Genomic DNA, 27,708 nt, shown 5'->3' with positions numbered 1-27,708 from the left:
CGTGTTTGTCCACCTGTTGCTGAGTGTGCGTTACACTGTTTTTGTCGATATTAAAATCCGTTGGTACGTATGAAGAGCCACCTAATGGAGCCCCGGGTTTCGCTCCTAAAATATTGGCTAGTTTCCCGTAAAAAGTCAAAGATATGTTAGGTTTTGCATTCAGAAACACACAGTTTTTCACACTGTCATAGCCGAAAGATGAATGCGGCGTAAGGGCCTCATTTATCTCTCTAACCAGAGAAGCAATGTCATCATAATACCCCGTTTTTATACGGTAACGTATCGGAGACATTTTATTACGCATCAATGAATCGTCATCGTGTTTATTCTTCTTCTTCATAGGACCACCACTGAGCGGGGGTTGGCCGACATTTATTTCAAAAAATGCATCTTCAGTATTAAACGTATACCACGTTCTAGGATATTCGAATTCAACAACCCCCACTTCCCATTTACCTTTCACATGTAATGGGTTGGCTAGGCACGTCCTATAATTAGAAATAGTGTTGTCAGGATACACCGCCAACGATGCATTGTGTGGTAGGGCTTATACATTTTCCATGGCACCAATTGGTGGGGCCGATTATTAGCTGTCCTATCCGTTGATACGGGGAGGGTATATATATCCTAGGTAAAAGGGGTTGGTTGTTCTACTAGTCCCGCCCTTTCTTTTTTTTTGCTTCTGCGGTACATCCGGTCGTCCAACAGGTATGTGGAAATGTCGGCTATGTCATTGATAGCCTGTATTGGATTAATGCTAGCGGTTCTTTGCAGAACGGCGCGTTGAGAAACCTTGTGACTGGCATTTGGTTGGCGTCGCCCCTCTACAGGTAAATGTACTGGGTGTGGTGGTGTGATGTAAGATTGGCTAGGGGTGACACCAGACAGGCTTTGTGTTTACAGGCGAACCGTGAGTGAGCTGGAGTCGAGCTTGGGTTGTTAATATTTTGGGGGTTGGCAGTGTGTGTATTTAACATACCCAACGTGTTGCCCCCCCCGAACATTTGTGTGACTACCGGATTCGCGGAGTTACGAGATCAGACGTGCACGGTACGTGGGCTAAACCTCGTCTCGCTAACTATTCGTCTCGCTTCTATTTTAGACTTTAGGATGATGATGATTTCTGTATGTCTCTGTCTGCATAAACAAACTCCGCCTACAGACTGAACGAGCCGCAACCGCTTAAACAATCATTCGTTGTCGCTATCGGGCTTCTTCATGGTATGTACTTGGAAAGTTTATCCGGATTGTAATGTGTTTTATTGCATTACTGACTGATTGGCTTTGTCCCTACACACGAGTAGTTCTCACGCGTTTGAGCAACGAGAGTTATCCGGAGGCGCTGTTGCTTTACCTTGCGTTATTGTTATTTTTTCTTTCGTTTCTTCAGTGTCATTTGTGTTGCTTGTGTTTGCGGTTTCTATTTTTATTATTTTCTCTTATTTTACTGTGCCTGGTGGGCATTGCTGTTTATGTTTTTGTTTGGTTCACTGCTGAAGTCCTGGTGGTGCTGTAGCAGCAGGTTTAATTTAAGTTGATCTTATTATATTGTTTTCTCGATGCTTGTTTTTTTTTTTGTTGTATTGTTGAGGGCAAGTAGAGCGCCTACTAGCCATATTGTATTGTAGTGCCCAGTACCTGCAGAGTGCCTGCATCCCTTAAATTTGTGCCAAACCTGTTCCTGTCCATTTTCTTTACAGGAGCTGATTGCCGAGTGCGGGGCGTAGTGTGGTGTGGTGGTGTTCCCCACGAGTGCTGTGGTGTGTGTGTGCGCGTGAGCGTGTGTACCCCGGTATAACCATGAGGTGTAGTGTGTCCCTAGACCCCGTGATTGGGCCTCAGCTCCTGTTCTGTTTTAGGTTCGGACCTTTTAGAGGGGTTTGCCATCTCCGGTGGCATTTTTTCATCTTCGCATTTTCTTTTGTTTGTATTTTATATTTCTTTATTTCCAAATGATTATGTGTACGAGTCTTTTAAATAAAAGTATATATATTTCTATGCTCACGTCTCTTGCCGCTTCTTGAAGTGAACCTGTGTGCTTTAAGTTATACAAATTTCTATCTTGTCTCTGGCAAGTATCCAGGGTGGCGTAGTCGCTCCATTTTTGTGGTCGATTGGCGTCAGGTCACATTCGCATGGTAATACGACATAAAAGCCGTCGCTACCCATGGCTGTTTTCTAAATGAATGTCGTAGACTACTATGCATTTTCCTTTTTAAATCGAATGTACGTCGACCACTTCTTTTTCAGGGACCCAGCTATTAAATTTAGACGGCCATCCATACCATTTTACCAAGACAATGGTCTTCTTACCCTGCTTTTTCTTGTCCAAGATTTTTTCTACTTTAAACGTATTGTTTTTGCTCACCGATATTTTTTGTAACTCTGGCTCGTAAAAACTACCATCAATAATATCTCCGTCATAATCACAAAGTTTGTAAACTGGTGGGTCTCGTTGTACACACTTGTTCACCGTGAAATATTCTTCTGTATAATTTTTCTCGTAACCCTTGGCGAATGGACCCCTCACTTTGGATATTCTTACAATATCTCAGATTTTGTATTTAAACAGTGGTTTAACACATCGAGCATTCCTAGGTCCGTAAAGATTTTGAAACACTGTGTCTTCGTTGTTTTCGTTAACATCCACTGGTCTCATTTGAATACTTCGATGAAAACTGGTGTTATAACCCAGCGTAATGTCTTGTAACACATCTACGTATCGATGTGTGTTAGCGGCTGTTAAGTACCGCCACATTCTGCTTTTCAGAGTTCTATTAAAACGTTCAACAACGCTAGCTTTTAAATCCGATGCTGTAGCAAAATGTGGAATATTATACTTTTTAGAAACAGATTGAAACTGTTTGTTAAAGAACTCACCCCCGGCATCTGTCTGTAATTTTTGGGGAATGCGTTTATCAGCAAGTATAGAAACAAAAGCTTTTGAGACTTCAGATCCGGACTTATTCTTCAAGACGCGAGTCCATGCGTATTTACTAAATACATCTATACATGTTAAGAGAAATTTGATACCGTCGTTTTCCTCGGAGTATGCTGACATATCAACCAAATCCGCCTGAAACTGTTTATTCATACCATAAACAAATACCCTGTTTCTCTTGTATTTTAGGGGTGCCGTTTTATGTAATGTATAGGCATCCTTTGCTGCGAGCCACTCTGAAATTTGTTTGTCAGTTAGTCGAACGCCTGAGTCATTTAAAACACCCCGTTTTAAACGGTTTTTACCACCTAAAGACCCCGGGTTAGACGGTGTGTAATAAACCTTTTTCATGAGATCTGACATGTTGTCATTTCAACAGACACAGACATATAAAGTATACCTTTTTTTAAAACAATGGTTTTTATTTAAGAATGTACAACAACAATAAAAAAAAAAAAAGTAAAAACAAAACATTTCATAGGCTGTCTAGATAGCCAAGAAAACGAACACATGTGAAAATATCTTTATCAAGCATGTAGTCGCTCACAATTTCAACAATTTCAGAAACATCATTACTATCTTTTTTTATGGATATCAGATTTATGCAAACATCAACTGTGTATGTAAACATCGTTATGATATGTTCAATATCAAATATAATAGTGTTTTCACACAATGCTTTTTATACTTTTCTGATGAACGCTGCTGCTGAATCATCACCATTGACACAAGCCTGTGTCACGTTAACCCAAGAGTCCGAACAATTTCGTACAACAATCATTTCATTCTTTAAGTTATCTACTCGTAAGACGTCACACATATCAACATTGTCATATATCACACAATACAAAAGATTAGTTAATTCACGTTTGTAATACATCTTAAATACATTTTTGAAAAAACCCGAACAGCATGTGTTCCCCATCCCTCCGCAACAGCTACACCATGAGAATATCGGTAACCCCTTTCCAACAAGCTACCGCGTCATTGACTACCTTCTCACAATGTTTATCCACAAGAGTCTCTGCAATTTCATTAAGTTTACCCACGATAAATGGTTCACTCCGTAGTTCACATAGAATGGCTTCCACGGCCCCCTGAATTCTCTGGGGGTGAAGTCTCAGCCCGTAGGTGGTTAAAGCCTGAACAATACTGTGTTTAAACTGGGGGTTGAACAATTTGTTTGATAATTCTTTAAAGTATCCTTCGAAGAAATAGGGTGATGGTTCAAATAGACACGAATGTCGCATCTGGCTCGGATGGTCGACCTCACACCCCTGACATAGTTCCTTGAACATCCGACAACATACGCCGGGGATTACACTCCACCATTCACCGACGAACATAGGTTCCTCACGATACTTGTTTAGATCGCTCCAAACGTAGTTGTAAAACAACGACCAGTCTTGCGCTGGCAGAAACAGACAGGGGTCAAGGATGGACCTCTCCACCCCCAAATCGGTGCTGTACAATGATACACAGCGTCTCGTCTTGTCGAACTCGAAACACCCAACACGGTTACCGGCGAGGGAAAAATCGCGTATTACAAGCTCTTCATCGTCATGTATAAAACGGGTTATGTGCATACGTTCTAAACGCCGCGGAGCCCTTGTCAAATCTTCCGATTCCATCCAGGCATCAGTAGACGAGTCGGTCGCAATATTTTTAGGCGTTTCGGTACTGTTTAGAGCCATTGTATCGCATGTAAGACAACGTAAGTATCTGCTTTAAATTTACGAAAACCCTCCATTATTTAAACCCTTTATTACGACACACCCTTCAGGTTTTTCACAAGGTAGTATGAAAAACACCTTTATTGATGGTAAGTGGTTTTTAGGTAGACAAGGCGCTATAAATCTGTCATTTTTAGATTGACATGCCATAAAACTATCCTTTTTGGAGTGACATGCCGTAAAAACCTCCTATTTTAGAGTGACAGGCCGTCAAACTAATTTGAATGACATGTGGGGGGGATGTGTATCATCACCAAACAAAATTTAACTAAGACCGGCCGTGACAAATTCATTCCATGTTACCAAAACTATTTTCAATGACATGGTCCATGTCTTATCTCATGTTACAAAATTAAACTAAGACAATCGAACATATTACAAGGGTTAGCCTATCAATGCTTCTATCCAGGCCTCTATGTATGCCTCTAACTCTCTCTAAATTTACTCAAAAACACATTTCACAGCAGGTGTCCTGATAGAAAAAGCAACCAGGTTTGAAAAGGTGTTGGGGGCTACCACTCTAGGAAAAGTGGGGGCCAAAGACACCCCTACAACAGTCATAAAACATAAATGTCAGTAAGATTGACAGGCTATAAAAGAACCATTTGAGTGACAGGCTGTCAGGATGACAGGCCTTTGACAGGAGGGTCATAAATCAATCAAACATTTTGACACATAGTATATGATTATACTTCTTGCACCATCGTATCTCCACTTGCTAATGCCAGATCTATGTTCCTGCCAGATCACTGCGGTCTGCAAAGGAACAACGACTAGTGGTACCATCCCAAAAAGGAAAAAAGTCACTCTCCCGTACCTTCTCTGGATCTGTTCCACATTGGTGGAATGATCTACGTGCTGCTACAAGATCAGTAGACTCTGTTGCCATCTTTAAAAAACACCTAAAAACGCCTCTCTTCCATCAACACGTCTCTGATTGATTTATCCTAATTCTTTCCCCTTTCTTTCTTAAAAAAAAAAATAATAATCTCACTATTCTTAGCTTTGTATACTGTGCTAGGCTTTAATGGACTAGTTTGATGCACTTATGTATTTTGTTGTTATAATTGCTTCCAATGTTTCCTCATCTGTAAGTCGCTTTGGATAAAAGCGTCTGCCAAATGACTAAATGTAAATGTAAATACTGCACTGAAATGTAACGCCTCTTATCATATTCTGAACATCAGGTTTCCAAAACTACTGACATGATAAAATCGCATCGATCCTTCCTTATCAACTCGAGCCCGAATATGACCTGGAAAATGAAGATCAAACCGTTACAACTTTGCCAGTGCGACTCGAGCAGGATGTAAAGGATTGGTAAAGTTTTATTAAAAACCTATGTTAAATAGTTAAAACTAGGGCTGGGCGATATGGCTGAAAACTGTATCACGATATCAGTGTTTCATATCGGTCGATATCGATAATTATTGATATTTTTATGACCCATTTAAAATAAGGACCAGGAGAAAAATATTGTACATTTAAACATTTTTATTTTAAACTTAAACTTCCTCTGATCATAATCCCCTCAGTTATTGAGACAGAAATGTCAACACAATCATGCAAAACTCAAATAATTAAAATGTAAACATAAGTCTAAAGTCACAATGAACACTTAACAATTATCTCTTAACATTTAAGGTGCAAAATGAAAATAAAATGTAAGAAATGCTTAATAAAGTGTAATACAATAGTGCAAAGTGTTAAATATAAATAAAGAAAAACCTGAGAATTTAGTGCAAACTTAGTGCTAGGAAGTTCACTAGCTGTTCACCTTCTGGTGAATAAAGTTTTTTAAAATATGTACAATGTTTTGTAAACAAAGAAAACTGAGGTAGACTGATGTACATGATCGTCTGCTGCTTGTGCGGTGTTGCAGCAGCTGCAGAAGTTGTTGGTTGAATACGGCTGTACCCCAAAGGGTGAGCGCGACTAAGATGGTAAAACAAGTTTGTGGTATTACCAGTCTTGGCGGGGACAACGGTCTTGCATACTTTGCAGACGACATTGGTCTGACTACGGTCAGACTTGTAATATCCAAAAAACTGCCATACTGGCGAGCTGACTTTTCCTCTTTTATTTACAATTTCCTCGCTCGCCGCGGCACTCATTTTCTGCTTATCAGTCGCCGGTTTCTGAGAGGAATCCAGCAGACCAGCACGAGACAACGAAACAGCGCAACCAAACTGATACTGTTACACGATTGGCTGTTAGCTTGTCACTCCCTACGTTGCTAGGCTACCAGAGAGCGAGTTCATGCAACCAAACTTGCTTTGAAACCTCTGGTTTCTTCATGGGTTTCTTCCGACGAAGAAAAAAAAAAAAAAACTTTATCGAACTTTTATCGAGCGCATTTTTTATTGATATTGATTACATGTCTATCGCGATACATATCGTTATCGTTTTATCGCCCAGCCCTAGTTAAAACTATAGCTGTTTTACCTTTTATAAACAACGTTATAAATATTTGGCGTCAGTGTAATGAAATCATGAATTATAACAAAATTCAAAAACATACTAACATATAGAAACAAGCTCGCATTAGAGCACGGAATGGAAATAAATAAATACAGCGAGTCCTTCGGCCCTTCTTGATCAACCAGAGTTACCCCATGTCTCATCGCGACACAACATTTGTTGCCTCTAGTTGGAACAGATTTACTGATTATTAGGACTTATGTTGTCTTGTTTTCCACGTTGTGCATGTGTATGCATTTGCAGATCACACAAAGAAACAACAACATCGAACTCAACTTGCGTTAGTCCTTTAAAAAAAGTATTTTACAATGAAAATATACTTACAGGCTGTGAATCTGGTACAATGGGATTTACAAGACCGCCCACCTTACTTGTATTTAGATTTGGGCGGTCTAAGTCAAATCGTGTTACGAACTGACGTAGATTCGCCGGGGTGTGGTTACACCAGCGCCGGCGTTGTGGTGGGGCATTCGAGGGCCGTGCCCCCCCTAGCGGTCATTGATGCCCCTCCTACAGGCCATAGCGTAGCCCAAAAAAAATATCCCTTTTAGTAATTATTTTAATATTAAATGTTCAAACTGTAACTTAAATAAAATAAAAAGAATGGGGAAAATGCAAAATTTTGGTTGTTCATGGCACGTTACTAGGCTTCGTCATGGTGAATGCTTATTGGTTGCAGAGTAAACTTGTTACGCTTGATTTGCAGCGCGCGCGCAAAATCCATTTCAAGTTGGAGCACAGACCCACAATGCTACACGAGAGAAAGATCAGGTTAGTGCAGCTTGCATTCGGGAAAGACTTGACACGCAAATGCACAAGCGAATGGAAGGACACAGTACTTAAGACGGTTCAGTAGCACTCGTCGCCTGCAACTCTAATGAGGGTAACTCGTTTGTTCAATTCACTTATTGAAGCCAGCCCTGGGTTTCATAAGGCCTCCTAAGCAGGTGAATTGTTGATGAATGTTTGTGGGTTCTAACTGCATTTGTGTTTTGTACTTGGCTATCTGTAAAGATATATGGGCTTATATCATTTCTGCTTGGTGCGTGCATAAACTGCTGGGAGGTGTGTAACCCAGGTTAAAAAAACGGTGTTTAAAGAATTAATTTTTTTTGTTGAAGCATACTTTGTATTTCCTGTATTTTATTTTATCTTTATTTATTTATCAAGTTCTACAAAATTCTACGCAAACCAAAAACTAAATTATACCTTGTGTGAGTGGCTCATTATTGTTGTGACATCCTTATTTTCTGCAGGCGAATTTTAGTCTTCTGATTTAACTGGTCCATACGCAGACATTTGTCTGATGATGTCCAACTCGTTTTATGAAGAAAAAAGCCTCAAGTTTTCAGAAACATCTATACGAAAAAACTTTGTCTGAGGGGGGAAATTCTTTTTAACTGATTCAGTGTTTTATTTTTGTCGTCGTAATTTGTTAATTATTGAAGTATAAAAAATATATAGCTATTTATTGTATGCCTATTTATGTTTTTTATTTAGCCTATATTATATTTATATTATCTGCCCTGTTCTGTTCTGTTGTTTAGGCTATCTGTTCTGGGCCGGGTTTCCCGATAACGATGTAGCCTAGCCTATCTTGGCTCTTAAAAGCGCTCTCTACGTGCAAGGTTATGAACGTTAGCCACAATTCCTCGCGCGTTTTCCAAAAATGTACATCTTCCAAAAAAAATGTAGGCTACTGAACTCGTAGAACGCGAGAATAGGCTAATACATGCTACTTGAGTCGCTTTCCATTCGCAAAGTGCTGAACTATAGGCTATACTAACCTCATATGGAATCGTATTCTGAACGTTTAACCTAACAATTGTCATCTGTTGTGTATTATATGTATTAAAAAATATATATATAATGAAATTCTATATAGATAGATCATTGGAGCTAACATTCTAGTGTAGAATGTTATTCTAGATCATTGGAGCTAACTGACTATTGCCGTATCCGATCGGCAAAACCGCAAATTTCAGTGCTGTCTTCTGTTCCTCTTTTAGATAAAAGCCCAAGTCTAAATCGTTCATTGTCATTCTATATGGATGGCTACTATGATGTTGCCAATGCGTCAAAAAATATTTATCAAACGACAGTGCCCCCCTGCCAAAGATCCAAAGCCCCTCCAGTAGATCTGCTCTGACGCCGACTCTGGGTTACACGAGGCGTTTCAAGCAGGTCTGGGTGAGCATTCGCTTCTAGATAAAATACATCTTTTGTTCCGAGACTTAAATTTTGGCAATTTTTCGTGACCAATACATGCATGGACAAGTTATAACACTTATAAGACCAAGAAAACACATATTCCCTGCAAATCACTCCTTTAAACTACAACTGGATTATATTGGCCTGGATACCTTATCACAGTATATAGCAACCAAGACTGTGTCTGCGATGCTTGTGATGACGCGACAGAGAGACTAGCTTTATAATTATTTTCCTTATCGTCCTGACGGGTTCTGTTACACAATTTGTGCTGCTATGTGGAACTAAGCAATGAAAGAAAGATTTGAGGATCTCTGGCAATACTCCTGTATCCTTATGTACCCTGCTATTTAAATTACCATGCGTCGTTGAAAAAAAAAAGCTATTAGTCATCAGGAAGCAATTTATAATCTGACGTTGGATTTTATCAAAATCACTTAATCTGACACAGTGACTATCGCAACAGAAAAAACGATGTATAATCTGAATTTGGCATTACACCTTGCTGGCAGAAGCTGTGACTGTGTGTTCACATAGAGCGCGAATGAGGCGTCAAAAACGCGCTATTCGCGAGTAGTTGGACGCTTGAACATTTTGTGTTTACTCGCTTCATTCGCGCGTCAAATTCGCTTCATTCGCGCGTCAAATTCGGGTCATGGGAGGGGCTTTCCGGCCAAGCGTCTCCCGTTTATTGCGAAATAGCTCCTGATTGGTTAACGCGGCGCAAATTTTCGCCAAAGTTCAGATTTCTCAACTCGCGCGGCGAACGCTCAATTCGCGCGTTTCGCACCGCCTCATTCGCGCAATGCGCGTCATTCGCGCCGCCTCATTCGCGCCATTCGTGCCGCAAGCGCGTCTAACGCGTCTTTGCATTGACTTAACATGTAAATCACTCGCGCTTGACGCCTCATTCGTGCTCTATGTGAACACACAGTTAGGGATGCACCGATACCGATACCAGTATCGGGCCCGATAGCAAACTCATGTACTCGTACTCGTAAAAAATTTTCACAGGTCCCTGTGTGTACACAACAGATCTCGCGAGTGCGCCAAAATGAGCCAGTCGTCGAGATAGTTGAGTATGCGCACCCCCTGCTCCCTGAGGGGAGTGAGGGCGGCCTCCACGACCTTCGTAAAGACTCGAGGAGACAGGGACAGACCAAATGGGAGGACGCGATACTGATATGCCTGTCCCTCGAAAGCGAACCGTAGGAACGGCCGGTGACGAGGGAGGATGGACACATGGAAGTACGCGTCCTTCAGGTCGATCGCCATGAACCAATCCTGACGCCTGACGGACGTCAGAATGCGCTTCTGCGTTAGCATCCTGAACGGCAGCTTGTGTAGGTGCTTGTTCAGGGTACGCAGGTCCAAGATGGGGCGCAGCCCGCCACTTTTCTTTGGGACAATGAAATACGGGCTGTAAAACCCGGAGTACATCTCGGCCAGAGGGACGAGCTCGATCGCCCCCTTCGCCAGAAGGGTAGCGACCTCGGCCCGAAGCACGGGAGCATCTACCCTTCCCCTGAGGTGAAGAGGATGCCCCGAAACTTGCGCTTGGCGAACTGAATCGCATAGCCGAGACGGATCGTTCGCTCTATCCACCGTGCTGGTCTGGGAAGAGCCAACCAGGCTCCCAGGCACCGAGACAGGGGGACCAGAGGTTTGATCTGATTCATTGCCCCCGTGGGGGGTGGTTCGATGGCTGACAGTACGGCTCCCTCGTCGTGGGGGGAACCCCGGGGAGGAGAGCGGCTCTGCTGAGGTGCCTGTCGGGCGATATCGCGGCACACCGCACCGTCTGACTGAGGGTGCTGGTGGCCACTGAGAGTAACACCCAACCGTGTGTCTCGCCGGAACACAACGTGGGGTTGCCGAGCACCGTCCTGCGGAGGGTGAGAGCGGCTGTGAGAAAGACCCAGGGAGAGAGAAAGCTCTTTCTGCGAGAATGTGGGCACCAGGCCCTGAAAGGGGCCCGGCTGGTGTTGCTGGGACGGGGCAGGCACCGTCCCAGTCCGACCCTCTAGCGATGTAGTTGCTCGGGTCGGGCCCGGTAAACTCGATCTCCCTGGGGTCAACCCGTCAGAACACTTCTGCTTCCGCGGAGGTTGGTGACGGGATGTGCTCGCCTCTTCGGCATCCTTCTCCGGGAGGCCGCCTGTGCAGGGGGCGCTGGAGCCGGAGTCTGAGAGGGGCTGCTGGGAAGCAGACGCCGCGCGGGACCTCGACGGACGATAGGCGTCCAGGTCACGGCGGGGCAGGATCGCCTCCGTCTGCTTCTGTACAGTCGAGAACTGCTGCCCTCAACCGTATCACCAAACAGCCCACCCTGCGCGATGGGAGCGTCGAGAAAGCGAACCTTCTCAGCGTCCCGCATCTGCGCAAGGTTCAGCCAAAGGTGTCTCTCCTGGACCACCAGTGTGGACATCGTACGACCCCAGGGCTCGCGCAGTCACCTTTGTCGCCCGAAGAGCAAGGTCAGTGGCAGTGCGGAGCTCCTGCAGTAGCCCAGACTTTTCCCAGACTTTGCCTCGTGCAACTCCTTCAACGCCCTGGCCTCCTGCAGGATGGCCATGGTGTCAAGAGCCGAGGCAGCTTGACCCGCAGCGTTGTAAGCCCTCGACACCAGCGATGCCGAAAATGTACAAGCCTTGGAAGGGAGTCTTGGTCGATCCCTCCAGGAGGCAGCTGTCTGCGGGCACAGGTGCACCGCGACTGCACGTTCCACCTGTGGGATGTCGACATAGCCCTTAGCTGCCCCGTCATCGAGGGAAGTCAGGGCGACCGAGCCAGTCTGACGTGCATGCACCGAAAAGGGGGCGTTCCAGGTCCGAATGAGCTCCTCATGCACTTCCGGGAAGAATGGTACCGGTGCCGACCGTGGCTTAGAGTCACGGCCGGCCCCAAGATACCACGTATCCAACCGCGAGCGTTGGGGAAGAGGCGGTGCGGTGCACTGCAGCCCAATACTCGCGGCGGCCCGGGAAAGCATGGCTGACATCTCGACGTCCGCTTCATCCTGAGCTCGACCCCCCGGGGGAGGAAGCTCCAAGGAATCGTCGGGGTCGGATGCCAGGAGGTCGCCCTCCGATGCTGTGAGCGACATCTCATCGTCGTCACGCCCCGTGTCCGAGTACGTGACGGAGGAACAAGGCGGCGTACCGCCTCTTCCGGGACGGTCAGACGAGCGAGGCGGGGCGTGAACGGTCCGCGAGCCGGTGGCTGACGGATTGAGGCTCACGGTAATTCCCCGATCACCCTCGGTGCTCGCCGAAGCAGACGGCAGGGCTGATGCCGCTGCTGCCGCAGAACGGGAAGCACTCGAGGTGGCGGCTGATTCTCGCAAGAACACAGCTACCCGTGACCGCAACGTCTGAATCACCATCCGCCCGCAGTGCGGGCAAGATGTATCCACAAATGCTGCCTCAGCGTGCTGGAGTCCCAGACACCTGAGGCAGACATCGTGTCCGTCCCCTTCCTCGATGAGTGCGCCGCACCCACGAGCACAGCGGGACACACAGCGCTGAAGAAACACTAAGCCCTGAAAAGGGCTCGCTCTTTAGAGAGACGCTTTGAAAGTCGCAGAGACGCCCAGGGGAAGTCACAGGAAAAGGGACAGTCCGCTGCACCACGTCGAAAGACCAGCAACACGTAGATAGTATCTGCGAAGTCGTCAGCATCAGGATGCGAAGGCTCCGAAGAACAAAAGGTGAATGAATGCGGCACGCCGGCTCCCTTTTATACCCGGATATCCGGGGGCGGAGTCCGGCATGCAAATTTCATTCGACAATTTTCATTGGCCTGTTCAAGTCAGTCAGAGAAAGTAGGTTCTCAAGTCAAACCCCATTCTGTCGACACAACGTCGAGAGACCGACAGAAAGGGAACTTCAGCCTTCCATAGCACATAATGCGCAGCTACCCTCTTAACAAAATCCATGTCTGCCATTTCGCAATTAGACGGGAGCCGCCTCCCAGAAGCCCCTCCCATGACGCGAATTTCACTCGCGAATGAAGCGAGTTAACTAAAAATGTTCAAGCGTCCAACTACACGCGAATAGCGCGATGTACCGCGTTTGGTGTGAACACTCTATTAATATTTTTGAAAAATCGATGATGACGCAATCTGCACGCTTACGTCCTTGGTTTTGCCCATTGGAGGTTATTGGACACTGTGAAATTTGAAATTTTGTGATAAGCACATAAGCCATGACTTACCGCTGTTGTAGAGTGAAGAGATGTGTTGGACTGCAGATAACACTAACAAATTATTGTGGTGAAAATTTATTGTATATATTAAGGATGCACTTAATGTATTGCTAGCGATTATTCACACTATCAGACAGCCAATGACCAGGGCAGATAATAAAGATGAGCTGAAATACGCTATATCTAAAGAAATCTGAAACGACGTATAAAAAGCATAACCTTAATAATTTTATAATTCTTCTAAATAAAAACCTGCTAAATAATTAAATTATTATTCTAAATATTCATTCATCCTTTCATTCATTTTCTACCGCTTATCCGGGGCCGGGTCGCGGGGGCAGCAGTCTAAGCAGAGATGCCCAGACATCCCTCACCCTAGACACTTCCTCCAGCTCTTCCGGGGGGACACCGAGGCGTTCCCAGGCCAGCCGGGAGACATAGTCCCACCAGCGTGTCCTAGGTCTTCCCCGGGGTCTCCTCCCGGTCGGACGGGCCCAGAGCATCTTCCGGGGAAGGCGTCCAGTAGGCATCCGTAACAGATGCCCAAGCCACCTCAGTTGACCCCTCTCGATGTGGAGGAGCAGCGGCTCTACTCCGAGCTCCTCCCGGGTGACCGAGCTTCTCACCCTATCTCTAAGGGATCGCCCAGCCACCCTGCGGAGGAAGCAGATTGAGAGTAGGAACGTAGATTGACCGGTAAATTGAGAGCTTCGCCTTGCGGCTCAGCTCTTTCTTCACCACGACGGACCGGTACATCGACCGCATTACTGCAGAAGCTGCACCGATCCGTCTGTCAATCTCCCGTTCCATCCTTCCCTCACTCGTGAACAAGACCCCGAGATACTTAAACTCCTCCACTTGAGGAAGGAACTCTCCACCAACCTGAAGTGGGCAAGCCACCCTTTTCCGACTGAGGACCATGGCCTCGGATTTGGAGGTACTGATTTTCATTCCAGCCGCTTCACACTCAGCTGTAAACCGTCCCAGTGCATGCTGAAGGTCCTGGTTTGAAGGGGCCAACACGACAACATCATCCGCAAATAGCAGCGACGAGATCGTGTGGTCCCCAAACCTGACACCCTCCGGCCCCTGGTTGCGCCTAGAAATTCTGTCCATAAAAATTACGAACAGAACCGGTGACAAAGGGCAGCCCTGCCGGAGTCCGACATGCACTGGGAACAAGTCCGACTTACTGCCGGCAATGCGAACCAAGCTCCTGCTTCGGCCGTACAGGGACCTGACAGCCCTTAGTAAAGGACCACAGACCCCATACTCCCGAAGCACCCTCCACAGGATGCCACGAGGGACACAGTCGAATGCCTTCTTCAAATCCACAAAACACATGTGGATTGGTTGAGCAAACTCCCATGAACCCTCCAGCACCCTGTAGAGGGTGTGGAGCTGGTCCAGCGTTCCACGGCCTGGACGAAAACCACACTGTTCCTCCTGAATCCGAGGTTCTACTATCGGCCGTATTCTCCTCTCCAGTACCCTGGCATAGACTTTCCCGGGAAGGCTGAGAAGTGTGATCCCCCTGTAGTTGGAACACACCCTCCGGTCCCCCTTCTTAAAAAGAGGGACCACCACCCCGGTCTGCCATCCCAAAGGCACTGTCCCCGACCGCCACGCGATGATGCAGAGGCGTGTCAGCCAAGACAGCCCCACAACATCCAGAGACTTGAGGTACTCAGGGCGAATCTCATCCAACCCCGGTGCCTTGCCACTGAGGAGTTTCTTGACTACCTCAGTGACTTCGCCTTGGGTGATGGACGAGTCCTCCTCTGAGCCCTCAACCTCTGCTTCCTCAATGGAGGACGTGACGGTGGGATTGAGGAGATCCTCGAAGTACTCCTTCCACCGTCCGACGACATCCCCAGTTGAGGTCAACAGCCTCCCACCTCCACTGTAAACAGCGTTGGTAGGGCACTGTTTCCCTCTCCTGAGGCGCCGGACGGTTTGCCAGAATCTCTTCGTGGCCAGTCGATAGTCCTTCTCCATGGCCTCACCAAACTCCTCCCAGGCCCGAGTTTTTGCCTCCACAACCACCCGGGCAGCAGTCCGCTTGGCCTGCCGGTACCTGTCAGCTGCCTCAGGAGTCCCACAAGCCAACCAGGCCCGATAAGACTCCTTCTTCAGCTTGACGGTCTCCCTTACTTCCGGTGTCCACCACCGGGTTCGGGGATTCCCGCCTCGACAGGCACCGGAGACCTTACAGCCACAGCTCCGAGTGGCCACTTCGACAATGGAGGCGGAGATAATGGTCCACTCGGACTCAATGTCTCCAGCCTCCCTCGGGATCTGGTTGAAGCTCTGTCGGAGGTGGGAGTTAAAGATCTCTCTGACAGGAGACTCGGCCAGGCGTTCCCAGCAGACCCTTACAGTACGTTTGGGTCTGCCGAGTCTGTCCAGCTTCCTCTCCTGCCATCGGATCCAACTCACCACCAGGTGGTGATCAGTTGACAGCTCCGCCCCTCTCTTAACCCGAGTGTCCAAAACATGTGGTCGCAGGTCAGATGAAACGACCACAAAGTCGATCATCGACCTGCGGCCTAGGGTGTCCTGGTGCCACGTGCACTGATGGACACCCTTATGCTTGAACATGGTGTTCGTTATAGACAAACTGTGGCTAGCACAGAAGTCCAATAACTGAACACCGCTCGGGTTCAGATCAGGGGGGCCGTTCCTCCCAATCACGCCCCTCCAGGTGTCACTGTCGTTGCCGACATGGGCGTTGAAGTCCCCCAGTAGGACGACGGAGTCCCCAGTCGGAGTACTTTCCAGCACCCCTCCCAGAGACTCCAAGAAGGTCGGGTACTCTGCACTGCCGTTCGGCCCGTAGGCACAAACAACAGTGAGAGACCTAACCCCGACCCGTAGGCGCAGGGAAACGACCCTCTCGTTCACCGGGGTAAACTCCAACACATGGCGGGAGAGCTGGGGGGCTATAAGCAGACCCACACCAGCCCGCCGCCTCTCCCCATGGGCAACTCCAGAGTGATGAAGTGTCCATCCTCTCTCGAGGAGTGTGGTTCCATAGCCCAAGCCATGTGTAGAGGTGATCCCGACTATCTCTAGTCGGAACCTATCAACCTCATGCACCATCTCAGGCTCCTTCCCCGCCAGCGAGGTGACGTTCCACGTCCCTAGAGCTAGCTTCCGTGTCCAGGGATCGGGCTGTCGAGGCACTCTCCTCCGACTGCCGCCCGATCCACTACGCACCGACCCCCTATGGTCCCTCCCGCACGTGGTGAGCCCACGGGAAGGCGGCCCCACGTCGCTCCTTCGGGCTGAGCCCGGCCGAACCCCGTGGGGAAAGGCCCGGCCACCAGACGCTCGCATACGAGCACCGACCCCGGGCCTGGCTCCAGGGTGGTGCCCCGGTTGCGCCATACCGGGCGACGTCAATTAAATTATTATTCTAAATATAAACCTGCTAAATAATTCAATTATTATTCTAAATAAAAACCTGCTAAATAATTCAATTATTATTCTAAATAAAAACCTGCTAAATAATTCAATTATTATTCTAAATAAAAACCTGCTAAATAATTAAATTATTATTCTAAATATAAACCTGCTAAATAATTCAATTATTATTCTAAATAAAAACCTGCTAAATAATTCAATTATTATTCTAAATAAAAACCTGCTAAATAATTCAATTATTATTCTAAATAAAACCTGCTAAACAATATAATAATTCTTATCAATTCTAAATATTTAAATGATTAAATAGCGGTATAATTGAGAATTTGTACGGGTGCATCCTTGATATATATATATATATCGTGTGTATGTATGTGTGTCATATAATACGTGAGACATCTCAGAGGGTCTTTCGGGCGATTTCCAAGATTCCTCCGGCTATCAACGTTTCCTTCTTGGGAGTGTAGCACACAGTTTCTGATAAACATGAAAAATAGAGATTCGCGTTAGAAGAGCTCTGACAACTTGTGTCATTTAAGAAAAATGTCTAACAAATGTTCTTGATTTGTTCAAATTAAAACACATTCATACACTCACCTTCGCTGGCGTTTCTCTACACGACATCCAGCTTATCTGGATTTTTGGACATTCCATGACGGTTTTTACACGTCCACCTTCAAAAAAAATTGAGACAATTTTTGAGAACACAACAGATCAAAAATTGAGAACACAACAGATCAAAGTTCTATGAACTGCAGGGAACTTTTTTCGGGATGCTGGGAAGAATATTCTGGCCCTCAGGTTTTATATCAGGTTGAACACCAGCACCTGCATTACATCCGATTCATTACACATATTAAAACAAGAAATACACACCTTATTACTTTTCCTACATTTTATCTGTGTTTATGAAACATGCTTTGGAAATCAGCTTTATATGACATTAACAAGCTCACCTCTGGGGTTTAAGGGAGGAAGGGGTTTGGACTGTTGGGAACTAATGTTCCCACAATCCTTTGAGGTCGCCTCCGATTTCAAGCTCCTATAAGCTGGCGGGGGTGGGTGCTGTCCACCAAGTCCTACAAAACATCAGAGTTATGACATGGAATAAATACCTTATGAATTTCATTCATTCAAGTTTTTTACAACATTAAAATGTCTCAATTTAGATTTTGATTCTCGCTTTAGCAAGTCTACTTAGTTTGGTTTCACAAGCTCTCCTTTGATGGTAAACGGATCGAGGTTGTCGGACTGCTGGGAATCAATAATGTTCCGACAGCCCTTTGAGAGGACGTGCAGATCTTTACACCTCTTACCATGTGGGATGGCCGGCCGAACATCAGCACCAGCATATAACATCAGAGTTGTTACACATTAATACAGTGTAAATGTACCTCTTGTTTTTAACTTCACACACAAGGCTTTATATAAAAAAATAATGATTGTGATTCTCACTTCATCATAATATTGGTTTGTCAAGCTCACCTGTGGTGTTGATGGAAGGGAGGTCGTAGGATGGCTGGGTAGCAGTTATGTTCCTGTAGGCCTTTGTGAGGACGAGCAGATCTTTACACCTCTTACCCGATGGGTTTGCCCCCCGAACACCAGCACCTGCATAACATCCGATTCATTACACATATTAAAACAAGAAATACACACCTTATTACTTTTCCTCCATTTTATCTGTGTTTATGAAACATGCTTTGGAAATCAGCTTTATATGACATTAACAAGCTCACCTCTGGGGTTAAAGGGAACAAAGGGTTTGTACTGTTGGGAACTAATGTTCCCACAATCCTTTGAGGTCGCCTCCGATTTCATATCGAAGCTCCTATAAGCTGGCGGGGGTGGGTGCTGTCCACCAAGTCCTACAAAACATCAGAGTTATGACATGGAATAAATACCTTATGAATTTCATTCATTCAAGTTTTTTACAACATTAAAATGTCTCGATTTAGATTTTGATTCTCGCTTTAGCAAGTCTGCTTAGTTTGGTTTCACAAGCTCACCTTTGATGATTAACGGATCGAGGTTGTTGGACTGCTGGGAATCAATAATGTTCCGCAAGCCTTTTGTGAGGACGAGCAGATCTTTACACCTCTTACCCGTTGGGTTAGCCCCCCGAACACCAGCACCTGCATAACATCCGATTCATTACACATATTAAAACAAGAAATACACACCTTATTACTTTTCCTCCATTTTATCTGTGTTGATGAAACATGCTTTGGAAATAAACAAACTGTGGGATGAAATCAGCTTTATATGACATTAACAAGCTCACCTCTGGGGTTTAAGGGAGGAAGGGGTTTGGACTGTTGGGAACTAATGTTCCCACAATCCTTTGAGGTCGCCTCCGATTTCATATGGAAGCTCCTATAAGCTGGCGAGGGTGGGTACTGTACACCAAGTCCTACAAAACATCAGAGTTATGACATGGAATAAATACCTTATGAATTTCATTCATTCAAGTTTTTTACAACATTAAAATGTCTCAATTTAGATTTTGATTCTCGCTTTAGCAAGTCTGCTTAGTTTGGTTTCACAAGCTCTCCTTTGATGGTAAACGGATCGAGGTTGTCGGACTGCTGGGAATCAATAATGTTCCGACAGCCCTTTGAGAGGACGTGCAGATCTTTACACCTCTTACCATGTGGGATGGCCGGCCGAACATCAGCACCAGCATATAACATCAGAGTTGTTAAACATTAATACAGTGTAAATGTACCTCTTGTTTTTAACTTCACACTCAAGTCTTTTTATAAAAATGTTATATAATATTGGTTTGTCAAGCTCACCTGTGGTGTTGAAGGAAGGGTAGTTGTAGGATGGCTGGGAAGCAGTTTTGTTCCTGTAGGCCTCTTTGAGCACGAGCAGATCTTTACACCTCGTACCCAATGTGTATGGCCCCCGAACACCAGCACCTGCATAACATCCGATTCATTACACATATTAAAACAAGAAATACACACCTTATTACTTTTCCTCCATTTTATCTGTGTTTATGAAACATGCTTTGGAAATAAACAAACTGTAGGATGAAATCAGCTTTATATGACATTAACAAGCTCACCTTTGGGGTTTAAGGGAGGAAGGGGTTTGGACTGTTGGGAACTAATGTTCCCACAATCCTTTGAGGTCGCCTCCGATTTCATATGGAAGCTCCTATAAGCTGGCGAGGGTCGGTGCTGTCCACTAAGTCCTACAAAACATCAGAGTTATGACATGGAATAAATACCTTATGAATTTTGTTCACTCAAGTTTTTTACAACATTAAAATGTCTCGATTTAGATTTTGATTCTGACCTTTACTGGTAAAGGGAGGGAGGTTTGTGCACCGCTGGAAAGGTACAAATTCGTTTTGTGACATTTTCTCTGCAAAAAAACAACATGTTTTTACTGACAGATGCACAAAAACACCACTTTCACCTAAAAATGAAGTTTTCCATCGTGAAACTATAACATTTAATAACATTTGAACATGTTTGGGTGACTCCAAAGCAAACGTTGCCATCTGAAAGGTAAACTGGTTGTATTTATCGTATATGAACATATTTATGGTGATAATATAACCTCACACATTAAATCATGCTAAAAGAGGGTCATTCACACATAACAATGTTTAAAAACAGTAGCGTTAAAACAAACATTTCACTATTAAGTTGTTTTACTAACGTTAGATGCGAATTGACGCCTTTTCGCTTCATTTTTACAGGTTTGTCTACATATTATAACACGATTTGACATTTCTACAAGAAACTGCATGTTGTTTTCACTCACCAAACGCTGATGTCCGAAATCGGTCTCTGAAACTCGTCTAAAGCAGATCCGAAATCACACAAATGTTAAATGTTGCTGTAAAGATTCGAGCAGAGCACTTGTTTTGACAAGTTGTTCACTAATCCAAAGAGATTTCCAGTCGAACGGATCAGAAACAGCAAGAGAGCTAAACTCGCGCGGCTGAAGAAAACAACTGATAAGATCTGTGAGCGTGAGCGCGAGCGCGAGTCACGTCATAAAGGACTCTTCAGAGTTTTGTTTGGCTCCATTTAAAGTGACAGAGCTTATTTTTTTTTGTTCAAAATAAACATTGCCAGTTTTTTCTTGAAGCGGGATATCAGAGGGCGTTTTATTATAGAGGAATGGGTGTTTAATCAGGTTAATGGGGTAAAGGGGCGGCTCTAGGGGTGGGCTAGGGGACTGAAGCCCCTTACATTCTCAGTAAAGCCCCGAATGTTTTATAACCATTCTTGTCGAATCACTTAAAGGTCTTTTTAGGGTCATGTGCAAATGTGAGTGGGCCCTTGTGCCCAAGAAATTTTTCGCTAAACGGCCCCGGTTACCTATTCACTTCAACGGTCGCGCAAAAACACTACGGATGCAATTCCCTTTCGGCCACTGACGCTCTGTGGCGCACTTCTGCGTCTTGCACCGCAGCGAGATTTATTTTATTCAACAGGGTTAATTACAAAATGTAACAGTACAACAAATAAAGTACATAATTGCACAATGCAAAATAAATACAAAGTAGGCATACATGTGAAAATACATCTTATTTTATCCGGTCGCCGAGATTTCGTAACAGCTGTTGTTATATTAAGATTCTAGATATGAAGCCGCCATTTTGATTCCGCGTCTGTTTTAGAGAACGAACTTTATTCCTAAAGATGTCTTTGTGATCCTCATCCTCCTCTTACAGTTTGAAAGGGTAAAGGGTCCGTGTATCATCTGATCATTTGATTATTCCATTCAATAGAAAAACCGGAAAAAGAAAAACACAGCCGATATTTCGTTTTTCCGTTTTACTGTATGCGCAAAAACAAATAAAAAACGACGTTTTTCTTATTATTTCAGCTTGAAATGGGAATTCCAATAAATGAATTAACAAAAACCAAATAACGACTCTGTTTCTAAATATTTCATTTTGGAATAATTTCCCATGATCTTTTGCGCGCGAACGCTTTACACGTGCAATGTACAGCCGTCTGCCTTGATCAAGTGCATGCGAACTGCGAAGCTTAATATCATAATGGAAATGGATGCGTTTGTGCTGTTCACTCCCACTAAAAGAGTCACACTGAAAGAAGAGAACATATGTTCTCATATGACGTTTGAAAATATTTCAAAAATATTTCAGGTAATATTAAACAATTCCTTATTACCGTTTACATACAATACTTTACAGTCGAAGTTTGTTAACATTAACGTTATTACTTTTAATATGTGACATTCAAGTGTACAGTAAAGTAGCCACAGCTCCTTTTGGCAGCAGCAAATGTGTAAATCGGAAGTTAACCAGTTCATTAGGCTCCCGAATTTTGACTCTCTGCCATATTCCAACTCCCCTCGTTGAAACGGCTGGGGTACTAGCTAATCCTAACTAGCTAAATCCTATCATCTAATGCTATTGGATATGGGGAGTCATAATTGGGAAGTCATTTTTCAGCACTACACCCCCAGCTTAAATTACAGTGTTGCTTTATATAAATTCATAAAAGATGTTCAGTTTGTGTTGAAACGGTGAGGTTTTTATATAGTCATTTGCACTATAACTACTGTACATTACAATAGTTTAGCTAAATTAACCCAGTAAACTGCAAAATGATTGTAGTCATGTATCTATGTCTATCTAGGGAATTATTTCAACTATGCAGTTTTTGTTTGCATTACTGTTTTTAGGTAACATGCCAAAGCCTGTACCTCACGGACCATAATAATGTGGCAGTGTTCCCCAGAGAGGATGGCCACTTCAGTTCTTTGGATCTCAGGGACCAGGCCCACTACGAAGAACATGGATCTGGGGCTGCACCCAATGCAAGTGTTGTTAATGTCCCTGCTTTAGGGCCACCTAATGCACCTTCCTCAAGCAGCCAGTTTCGTTTTGCCAGGTCAGCAAGCGTAGCTAGTACCTCTGTGCAACCCAGGGCCCAGTCTCTGAAGGACTTTACAAGGTAATCTATTTATTTTATTGACTTGCCCCTGGCAATAAAAGTTAAATGTTTTAAATGTACTCTTGTATTATTGTTATGAATGACCCTAAGTGAAATTATTATTAACTTCAGGACAGTCAACCTGGGAGAGTTCACTGGCGGATCTAGGGGTGGGGCCAGAGGGGCGCTTGCCCCAGTTGAAATCTGATTGGCCCCTGAAGTGCCCCTGTCATGTCAATCATCGCTATTTTGATCAAAGCACACTATTGGCTGCGTACGTGCGTAGATTGAAAATCAACCTGCATCGTCATAACGGTCCACAGCTCATTAGTGCCTGTTTTAAGTACATTTTCAAAACTTTCAAGTAAAAAAAAACATATTATGGTTGCTGTCACTTAACTCTAATATCTAACGTTAGAAAGTTAGTCAGCTCAGGTCTCGAGCGCCCGATGGTCAGTGTAAAAAGCTCGGCCCAATTGACGGATTTGGTAGCGTTGAGCTACGTTTATTAACGTTAACGGTAAGCTAGTTTACCTTATGTTTTTGATTTGTTAAGCCCCCATATATAAATATAGGATTCCCATATTAGTCAACCCGAATTATAGGACCCAAAGTTTGACGGGTAACTTATGGTTTAAAAATAGGAAGGTAAAACAATTCAGGCCAGGGACAGATCATAGCGTACATTTAAAACTCTTTCGTATTTGGTCATACCAAATATCCAGATATTTTTTGCAAACTGTATAAAACGTTGATACAAAGTGCAACTTTGAATACATAACACATTGTTGGTAATCAGGGAAGCAAGTGGTTAAAATGAGCAATTTTGTTAACCACAATGTTTGGCAGAAGTCGAAATCATGAAGAGGAAAGAAGATGCAAAAGACATTTTATGGTTTCTCAATAAAAAGAAGCCCATGTGATCCGCTGAGAGTGACATGAGTGAGAAAGGGAGGGAGAGGGAGACACAAGCAGCTCTCTGCAAGGAGCAATGCAGCTCCCAACCATTTCCATCAGGTTAGCAAATAAAGGCACATCAAGATTACGTCAACAGGTGAAAATAAGTTTAGGTTAATTTGTGAATTCCGTATTCAATTCAATACAATAATAGATAAGATCTAGAAAAGTATGCCAGCATTTGTGCCACGTGATTGGCACACACAGTTTCATGTAATTTTTTTCCATATTGCAATTTGTGTGCGTGTACTTTATAACTTTGTGTTGTGTTTCAGCTTCAAACTTGAATGATGAAGGTTCAGGTGAGGATGAAGACAGCCAGGATGTACAAACAGGGGAGTCCACAAACAGTTCTTTGCTCCCAGTAGGACATGATGGTATGCTGCTGTGTTTTCAAATTGCAGTTGTACTCAATATAAGTGTGGTAGGGCTTATACATTTTACATGGCACCAATTGGTGGGGCCGATTATTAGCTGTCCTATCCGTTGATACGGGGAGGGTATATATATCCTAGGTAAAAGGGGTTGGTTGTTCTACTAGTCCCGCCCTTTCTTTTTTTTGCTTCTGCGGTACATCCGGTCGTCCAACAGGTATGTGGAAATGTCGGCTATGTCATTGATAGCCTGTATTGGATTAATGCTAGCGGTTCTTTGCAGAACGGCGCGTTGAGAAACCTTGTGACTGGCATTTGGTTGGCGTCGCCCCTCTACAGGTAAATGTACTGGGTGTGGTGGTGTGATGTAAGATTGGCTAGGGGTGACACCAGACAGGCTTTGTGTTTACAGGCGAACCGTGAGTGAGCTGGAGTCGAGCTTGGGTTGTTAATATTTTGGGGGTTGGCAGTGTGTGTATTTAACATACCGAACGTGTTGTCCCCCCGAACATTTGTGTGACTACCGGATTCGCGGAGTTACGAGAGCAGACGTGCACGGTACGTGGGTTAAACCTCGTCTCGCTAACATTCTATTTTAGGATTATGACGATTTCTGTATGTCTCTGTCTGCATAAACAAACTCTGCCTACAGACTGAACGAGCCGCAACCGCTTAAACAATCATTTGCTGTTGCTTATCGGGCTTCTTCATGGTATGTACTTGGAAAGTTTATCCGGATTGTAATGTGGTTTAATCGATCTAACCATTTATTGCATTACTGACTGATTGGCTTTGTCCCTACACACGAGTAGTTCTCACGCGTTTGAGCTACGAGAGTTATCCGGAGGCGCTGTTGCTTTACCTTGCGTTACTGTTAATTTTTCTTTAGTTTCATTTGTTTTGCTTGTGTTTGCTGTTTCTATTTTTATTATTTTCTCTTATTTTACTGTGCCTGGTTGGCATTGCTGTTTATGTTTTTGTTTGGTTTACGGCTGAAGTCCTGGTGGTGCTGTAGCAGCAGGTTTAATTTAAGTTGATCTTATTATATTGTTTTCTCGATGCTTGTTGTTTTTTGTTGTATTGTTGAGGGCAAGTAGAGCGCCTACTAGCCCTATTGTATTGTAGTGCCCAGTACCTGCAGAGTGCCTGCATCCCTTAAATTTGCCAAATCTGTTCCTGTCCATTTCCTTTACAGGAGCTGATTGCCGAGTGCGGGGCGTAGTGTGGTGTGGTGGTGTTCCCCACGAGTGCTGTGGTGTGTGTGTGCGCGTGAGCGTGTGTACCCCGGTGTAACCAGTTTGAGGTGTAGTGTGGCCTAGTGTGTCCCTAGACCCCGTGATTGGGCCTCAGCTCCTGTTCTATTTTAGGTTCGGGCCATTTAGAGGGGTTTGCCATCTCCGGTGGCATTCTTTCATCTTCGCATTTTCTTTTGTTTGTATTTTATATTTCTTTATTTTCAAATGATTGTGTACGAGTCTTTTAAATAAAAGTATATATATTTCTATGCTCACGTCTCTTGCCGCTTCTTGAAGTGAACCTGTGTGCTTTAAGCTATACAAATTTCTGTCTTGTCTCTGGCAAGTATCCAGGGTGGCGTAGTCGCTCAATTTTTTGTGGTCGATTGGCGTCAGGTCACATAAGCATAGATGTAAACCAATGATTAGACAGTTACTGTTAGCCTAACTTGATGACAAGTGTACTATGAAAGTGTATTAGGCAGCCATCATAATACTTTATTTTCTTATTTGTTCCAGACATTTCTGAGTGCAGAACAGATGATTCTGTCCAGCCAAATAATGATTTGACTCATCTGGGACCTGATGGTATGCCTTTGTTTTATTCCATAATTAAGAATGTGATCGACTAAAAAATTAAGAAATGCATGAGGAAGATATGTATTTTTAAGTGGCCATATACATCTAAAACTCGTGCCAAACACAGCATGTGTCGCTTTCTCACAATCTCCCGTTGCTAACACTAGTAATTTATATTTGCGGAAGACTCGCAGCACACTTAAAGTGCGCATCTAATAGAATATGAAGATTTACAGCACAGAGAGTAGTCATGCTCTCATTGTTTGTGCATATATATATATATCTCACTTACCTGTTCCTTGTGATCTCCAATGATCTTGCATTGTCTCCTTTCCTACTTTTTGTACATTGGCTTACAGAGTCCAAGAGTATCTGCATTTTCATTAAGTCTCTATATATTTGTTATATGATGTAATTGAAGGGCACTTATCTTTAGGTGGGAGTTGTAAAAAAATGTATTTGCTTATCTACAGACATTTCCCGGTCCAGAGCAGAGGGTCCTGTGCAGCCTCAACTCAGGGTCTTCCCCAAGACACTGCATGGGACTAGAAATAGAGCCTTCAATGCTTCATGGTATTTGGACAACTCATGGATAGAATACTCTATTACTAAAGACTCTGTTTTTTGCTATGCCTGCAGGCATTTCTCCCTTCCAAGTGCCCCATCATCCATTTTCATGTCAGAAACAGGCTTTTCTAACTGGAAAAAAAGCCTTGTGCAAGGAAGGTGGCTTTAAAGGTCACTCTAAATCAGACCATCACAGAAGTGCAATGTTTGCATGGAAACAGCATCAAATGGTTATGCAAACAAATACATGCATTGTAAATTCAATAAATAAAGAGAGGGAAAAGAAAATTAATGAGAATCGGGAATACATTAAAACAATTGCAGAGGTACTTCTCTTGACTGCCACCCAAAATATTGCCCAAAGAGGTCACAGAGAGTCTGTTGACTCAAACAACAAGGGTAACTTTTTAGCCATTTTAGAGCAGATTGCTAAACATGATCCCCTAATAGAGAAGCGCATGAATGCTTATAGCAATGCCAAGTACACAAGCAAAGGTATACAAAATGAAATAATTGAAAGCCTGGCAGAAATGGTCCAAGCTGATATAGTAAAAGAAGTTAGAGAAAGTGAGGTTTTCAGCATAATTGCTGATGAAACCAGAGACCTTCAAAAGAAGGAGCAAGTATCACTGGTTATCAGGTATTACTACAATGGAATGATACATGAAAGCTTTCTTGACTTTAGAAGGGCTGACAGCTTAGATGCTGCAGGTCTCACCAGCTTGATAATGAATTGCCTTGAAAGACATGGACTAGACTCGTACCAACCTGGTTGGTCAGGGCTATGATGGTGCTGCTGTAATGAGTGGCAAGCACTCAGGCGTGTGCACAAGAATCCAAGATGTGGCAAAATATGCATTTTATGTGCATTGTAATGCACACTGTCTAAACCTTGTAATTGTGGATAGTGTAAGATCAGTGTCTGATGCAGATTGTTTTTTTTTCTCCTACAAAAACTTCACAGCTTCATGTCTGGATCGTATGTACACACTAAATGGCTTGAAATTCAGAGAGAAATGTATGGTGGCCATTCTCGTGAAATTCCAAGACTAAGTGATACTAGGTGGG

The 27,708-nt window shown here is 44.1% G+C and overlaps 1 protein-coding gene and 1 long non-coding RNA gene across 2 annotated transcripts in view; both read left to right on the top strand.

Moving 5' to 3' along the window:
* The window catches only part of LOC306889112 (uncharacterized protein), a 104,531-nt gene that overhangs the window by 60,436 nt on the left and 16,387 nt on the right, over window positions 1-27,708 (top strand). The gene's annotated exons all lie outside the window — the stretch shown is intronic.
* LOC306889291 lies at window positions 700-26,919 on the top strand. The gene is made up of 5 exons (XR_013786189.1): window positions 700-830; window positions 22,678-22,949; window positions 24,161-24,262; window positions 26,014-26,082; window positions 26,547-26,919. It is a non-coding gene; the product is annotated as an uncharacterized lncRNA (long non-coding RNA).

Source organism: Barbatula barbatula, assembly GCF_947034865.1.
Source record: "Barbatula barbatula genome assembly, chromosome: 24".
Classification (NCBI taxonomy): Eukaryota; Metazoa; Chordata; class Actinopteri; order Cypriniformes; family Nemacheilidae; genus Barbatula; species Barbatula barbatula.
The sequence above is the reverse complement of the archived record's forward strand: the minus strand, read 5'-3'. Positions and strand labels throughout refer to the sequence as shown.